The sequence below is a fragment of the Leiobunum rupestre genome, chromosome 8 (assembly GCF_980474605.1).
Source record: "Leiobunum rupestre chromosome 8, qqLeiRupe1.1.hap1, whole genome shotgun sequence".
NCBI classification, from domain to species: domain Eukaryota; kingdom Metazoa; phylum Arthropoda; class Arachnida; order Opiliones; family Sclerosomatidae; genus Leiobunum; species Leiobunum rupestre.
Window position 1 is genome coordinate 11,825,739 of NC_143391.1, and position 6,935 is coordinate 11,832,673.

Genomic DNA, 6,935 nt, shown 5'->3' on the forward strand with positions numbered 1-6,935 from the left:
ATCTTTTTGGAAGACGCAGAGGAGCGCCCTTCATTTTAATCTTTCGCGTTTCCCGTTTCTAATTTAAAAGTCCAGAATTTTGGAAGTTATTACTTTCCACATCCACTTCCTTCGAAATTTCAGTTGATTATCAAACTTTTATACTCAAAACTTTTTCAACTTTCATCGAATTACCCCGAGGCTGTAAATAGAAAATATTAAAATTGAATTTTAGGACCTTTTATACGAGTTTAAGATATTTTGATTATAAGGAATATATTTTTTACGAGCTTAGTAACAAAGAAAGGGTTTTTTGGTAAATATATAAGATTATGAATAATGAAACAAGATTGGCACCGTTCTATGAGCGTAACATCATGGTGTTGCGCAGCCTTTGGGCTATTTCGTATTTTCTCGCTAATGCGCATGCGTAACGAGGGGCAGCTCACTCCAATGATTATTAGGACACCCGCGTATGATTAAATCATAATTAGATTAAAAGTAAATCTGTAGCGTTTTCTGTACAAAAATTAGAAATGATTAAATCATGGTTATTAGGACACCTTGTAACAAAGTGATATGCCCCTCGATGTTTATTTAAAGCTAAATAAAAAATAAAATAAATAATCAGCTAGGCTAATACCCAAGGCACCACCTTAGGCCTAAGTCATCATGCGACTTTTGAAGCCCTTAATTCAGGTAGCCGGGTTACAATGCGTAGGAGGGTGGTGGCAAGCCCTGCATGCCACGAGATCGAGCCAACAGCTCCCTACACTAACTATTACCGTATCAGATTATAATCAAATCAACATCATACTATGATATTTAATTTAAAATTATCATACTCTGATATTTAATTTAAAATTATCATACTCTGATATTTAATTTAAAATTATCATACTCTGATATTTCATTTAAAATTATCATACTCTGATATTTAATTTAAAATTATCATACTCTGATATTTAATTTAAAATTATCATACTCTGATATTTAATTTAAAATTATCATACTCTGATATTTAATTTAAAATTATCATACTCTGATATTTAATTTAAAATTATCATACTCTGATATTTAATTTAAAATTATCATACTCTGATATTTAATAGAAAACCATAATAATATGATATTTAATAGGAAACCATAATACTCTGATATTTAATTGAAACTATCATACTTTGATATTTAATAGAAAAACATCATACTCTGATATTTAATAGAAAAACATCATACTCTGATATTTAATAGAAAAACATCATACTCTGATATTTAATAGAAAACCATCATAATATGATATTTAATAGAAAACCATAATACTCTGATATTTAATTTAAAATTATCATACTCTAATATTTAATAGAAAAACATCATACTCTGATATTTAATAGAAAAACGTCATACTCTGATATTTAATAGAAAACTATCATACACTGATATTTAATAGAAAACTATAATACTCTGATATTTAATAGAAAACCATCATAATTTGATATTTAATAGAAAAACATCATACTCTGATATTTAATTGAAAAACATCATACTCTGATATTTAATAGAAAAACATCATACTCTGATATTTAATAGAAAACCATCATAATATGATATTTAATAGAAAAACATCATAATATGATATTTAATAGAAAAACATCATACTCTGATATTTAATTTAAAATTATCATACTCTAATATTTAATAGAAAAACATCATACTCTGATATTTAATAGAAAACCATCATACCCGATATTTAATACTATTTCATCGGTAAAATACAGATTATTAATAGCAGATGTGGATAATGGGGGGGAGTATGAAAATAGCCCAAAATCGCGTGATATGAAAGTTCGTCGTACGAAGAAACCTTATCAAGTCGGTGAAGTTTTAAAGTCACAGTGGAGCTGCTTGACCCGCGAAAAAGTCAAATCAAGTGGGGTTTCTGGACCAGCTAGAAGACTTTACGTTAGGCATGATGGAAGCAGGGCCGTATTAAGGCATGTGCCAAGTGTGCCTAGGCACAGGGGCCCATGAGGTTAGGGGGACCCTCGTCTTCGAAATAAATGTTTCTATTAGTATTTTATGTTTATAACCACATTAACGTTGATAGAATTTTTGGGGGCCCCAAATTCTACTTTGCACAGGGCCCCCAATAGTCTTAATCCGGCCCTGGATGGAAGTAATGAAACGATCATAACAAACCCAACGAAGGACACCACCCCCAGTGTGTACCGAATTTAAACGCAAAAATTACTGGTCATTTATGGAACTTTCCAAACTTTGACTCGGTGAATCTGTATAAATAATGCTTTGAATTACCAATGGCTGAATTTGTGTATTAAACATTACCTAAAATTAATGTCGTATAAATTAGGTGATTCGTTTGAATTCTTTATATCAGAATAAAACATTATTTCCGTAAATTTCAAATATTTTTTCGCTTATCATAAAATGTCTTGCAATTTGATCGCGCGGTAAAGACCCAAACACTGAGCGGTAAAGACGCAGTTATATTATTTCCGCGCGGTATAGACCCACAATCAAAGTTTTGCCCTATTCCCTCGTTGAGCGATTTACTGCTTGTAGTATTCATACGCGGTAAAACGGTCTCAATCGTCTGCTATAATATCTGATGTTGCCTAGTTTGTCTGTTTGTCTACTCTGGGGAGACTTGGCCTTGCTTTTACATGGAAGACTGTAGTGTATTGAAACAAGGTGATTCAAGTTATAGAGGAGGAAATTAGACAACACTTTTAAAGAAAATTCATGTACTTCCGCAATGAATTTTTAAAGAATTCTTCAACTTTCCCAAGGGATAACTTGGGCCTGACAGGTCTTCTTATAATTAATTTTTAAGTTATTATGACAAAATATCTCTTAACCCATTTACGAGTACTGCCTCGAGGCATCAACCCAAGGTAATGATAACAAATGTGGATAAAAATATGGTATAGCAGCGTAAGTTAAGATTTCCTGTACTTGTCAACGTTTTTTAACTTTTGTGGCGTTAATAACTCCTATAAACATTTTAATAGTTTACAGAGAGCGGTTGCAATTAATAAATAGAGTAATTTAAATGATAGTAGTTAGTAAAATATAATTATTTTAAGAAATATATCTTTGAATGAAAGTTGAAACTAACAAATGTGTTGTAGCTTTATTACGACCAAGGCTTAAATTTACCTGAAGTTTTTCTTTGTATTTCGTCTTTTTCTTGGGGAGTTCTTCTATAATTTCGGGACAGACACAATTATGATCTCGTTTCAACAATACGTTATATTTGACAGTTGTTTGTACTAGTTTTGATTTAAGTTCTGGGCCAAACTGGGAAGAAAAAGTCGCCGTCGTTCGTACCTCCATTTTCTCAAACCCCGGCTGAAGGTCAGGCGCCACTACTTTCCCGGCTGACGTCACTAGCCGCTGCTAGTCCATAGCTCTCGAGTGGATTATGTTCTTTATGGATAAACTTTCATGTACGCGAATTTTACCTTTGACTCTTTCATACTTCCCCCTACTATACGTACTGTAAAACTGTAATTTTTACATTTCACTTCAATAAGCGAAGTAATTCGCGACCGAGATGAGCCTAGGTGGCGTAACGGCGCTAGCTTCTCTGAGGTGGCGCCTATGATCTAGCGTCTGCTACAGACAAATTAAAAAGTCAAAAGAACGTTTTTTTCTTAAATAAATCAAAATATAAGCAAACGATGCAAAAATTATATTAAAATGCAAGTATCATTATTTCTAAAGTCAAATTTGCGAATAAAAATGAGGAAAAACTAATAGCGTCTGCTTTAGCCGCTACCTATAGTTAATTTTCAATGGCGAAACAAAGGGGGCGTAGTGATAGTTTTCGATCGCGAATAGATTTTTAGCCGTGATGCAGTGTCCACATCCGCGATTTGGCGGGAAATTCGCGCCGAACGGAATTCGCGTCAAGCGAGCGAAGGTTTAATTTTAATGGCCAAGATGGATAAACTTCTGGTAAGACTTATAGTTCTAATAGGTTAAAAATACAAAACAATTCTCGAACTTTACCATTTTGTATCAAAGAAATTAAAGCATTTAGATTATTCATTCGTAAAATCCACGTGGTTTAATATGTCATATTGTTTAACAGCTGCACAATGCGAATTAGCTTAAAATATTCCTTTTAATTGCGTATCTTATTTTCCAATCCCCGAGAGTAATTTATCGCGTATTTTTACGATTAAAACCAATATCTCTCATTTTCACCAAATTGTTGTTTTAATTATGCATTTTTCAAGTGTCCAATCTAATCGATACTAGCCCCTAATTTATCAACATAATTTTCGTAATCAACCGTTCTTTTCGCAAAATTTTAATCATCACGCTGATAAACGCCACCAAGTTAAAAACACTAGGCCTGTTTTCACTAGGCTTAACTTTTTTTTTGAGTCAACGCTCACCGTTGTGGCGTGTTTGCAATAGTGAAAACCAGCCTTTACTTCGCCACAACGGTGAGCTTCGACGCGAAAAATTTCCGTCAGGCTTAATGCAATATTTTTGCGTCGACTGTCACCGTTGTGGCGTTTTTGCCCTAATGATAACCAGCCTTAACGGGGATTGTTTGCGTCAACGCTCACCGTTGTGGTGTTTTTGCCCTAGTGAAAACCAGCGTTTACTGCGCCACAACGGTGAACTTCAACGCAAAACTATTGCATTAGGCATAACGGGGATTGTTTGCGTCAAGGTTCACCGTTGTGGTGTTTTTGCCCTAGTGAAAAACAGTCTTTAATGCGCCACAAAGGCGAGCATCTACGCAAAACTATTGCATTAGGCACAGACTTGGAATTAGCGGGAGTCTTGGGGCCAATGGCTCTTAATAAAAATCAGTGGGCTCTTAAAATAAATCATTCGAACGGGGGTTGCGGGCCACCGGGGCTCTCAATTTAATTAAAAAATATTTATTAAACATTTTACGGAAATTTCTGGAACATGATTTCATGGAAGAAGAAAGCTTTCTTCTTCCATGATGATTTGTACGCCGTTTTTGAAACTATGTTTTCCTACCCTATACGAGAGCGGGATCTAGCGTTACAAATGATTATGTGTGATATTATAATATACTTGCTTGTTTTAAAGTTAATTAATGTTATTTCCTATTTTCCCTACCTAATTTTAAATTTTTACAACAATTCCCCCCCCCCCCCCCGGCTTGGGCCAGTGGCTCTTAATAAAAATAAACTTAAGGGGGGTAGGGGGCCCCCGTAAAAAATATCACTATTTCCAAGTCTGGTAACGGGGATTGTTTGCGTCAAGGTTCACCGTTGTGGCGTTTTTGCCCTAGTGAAAAACAGTCTTTAATGCGCCACAAAGGCGAGCATCTACGCAACACTATTGTATTAGGCCTAACGGGGATTTTTGCATCGACCGCGTGAAATTTAACTGGTGCGTCGCCGCCTAAACCTGCAAATTTTGTTAAGTCTATCGCCGACCATTTTCGGTCAGTTTTGGATTTATTCTACTACAAAACATGTCAATTTACATTAATAAAGGTAACTAAATGTAATATTTTCGTTTAGTTTGGTTCAATCAAAAGGAAGTGTACCAAATTTATAAAGTTTAAATATTTGGAAGTAAGTCTCGGTCTTCAAAGAAAAAGCTTATTTGTGTTTTTTCCGTTCACACCAGGTTTGAGGCATGTGTTAGTCAGTAATGTTTTGCAAAAATGTTGGCTTTACAATTATGTTACCACAAGCAACATAACTTTCCTTAATCACCTCCACCAGCTTGTTAACGATTTGACAGCAGGGCTTAACTAAATTTGTAAAGTTTTTAAATGCCCATTTAAAACACGTTTCTAGAGGTATACATTTAGAATTTGAGCCCTAAACGCTTCATGATAGTGTTTATCAACTTCAACGTACATTTTCTAATAATAACCGCAATTTATTATTAATTAATTAATATTAATTTGATTTATTTAATATTTCTTACGTATTATATTTTCTTTATTAAACCATTGCTTATGGAAAATATTGTCTATAATTCCACGAACGAAAAGTCATCGAATAATAAGTTAAAATGAATGAAAAATAAGTAACTTAGTTTGGATTTTGAATATGGAAAAGTTAATAATGTCCGCCAACCTGAACCCGCACTGCAACGCGAAACAATATAAAGTTATTTATTTTAATAAAAAGACTATATTAAGTTTTGTTCAGCTTTGACCACTGATTTACTGGACAAACCATAGGAGCATAAGCGAGGGAAAATTGGCAATGGACAATTTTTGTCCTTTGACCAGGCTTAACAACATATTTAAATTTGAAATAAATCCGTAGAAAGCCTTTTCCATCGACAGGATTCGTACAAAATTTTCGGAATTTAATTCCCTGACATTTCCAGGTTTTCCATGACCAAATTCCCAAATTTCCCCTGACCATTTTTATAGAATAAATGAATGTTTTGAGGTAAAATCTTGAAAAATATTGATTATGTTTTTTTAATACATCTTTCAAAAAATTTTGGGTCATTTTAAAATTCCTTGACTATTCTCTGACCATTTGGAATCACTTTCAAATTCCCTGACTTTTCCCTGATCTTTTGGAAACATTTTCAAATTCCCTGACTATTCCAGGTTTTCCAGATTATGGATTCCACAATCGTTCTATTAATTTGTCGTAGCGACGAAAGTTGTTGGAAAAATGCGTGAACAAGTGTCATACTTATTCAGGATTCTGTTATCTTACTTATGGTTTTAGCCCTTAAACACTGGGTTGTTATTTTGGCGCGCAATTTGGCACCTATAGTTAGATACTACAATAGGCCAAACACTAGGGAAAATTATTCCTTTCCATTTATTTTTAAAATAATACCGGCTCGAAAACTTGTGAAATGCATTTGGATAGCAAGGAATGAACGTTAAAAATTATTCTCTCGGGATATATCGTACGAATCAATTAGTAACAACAATGTTAACAGAAAAATCCAGACAA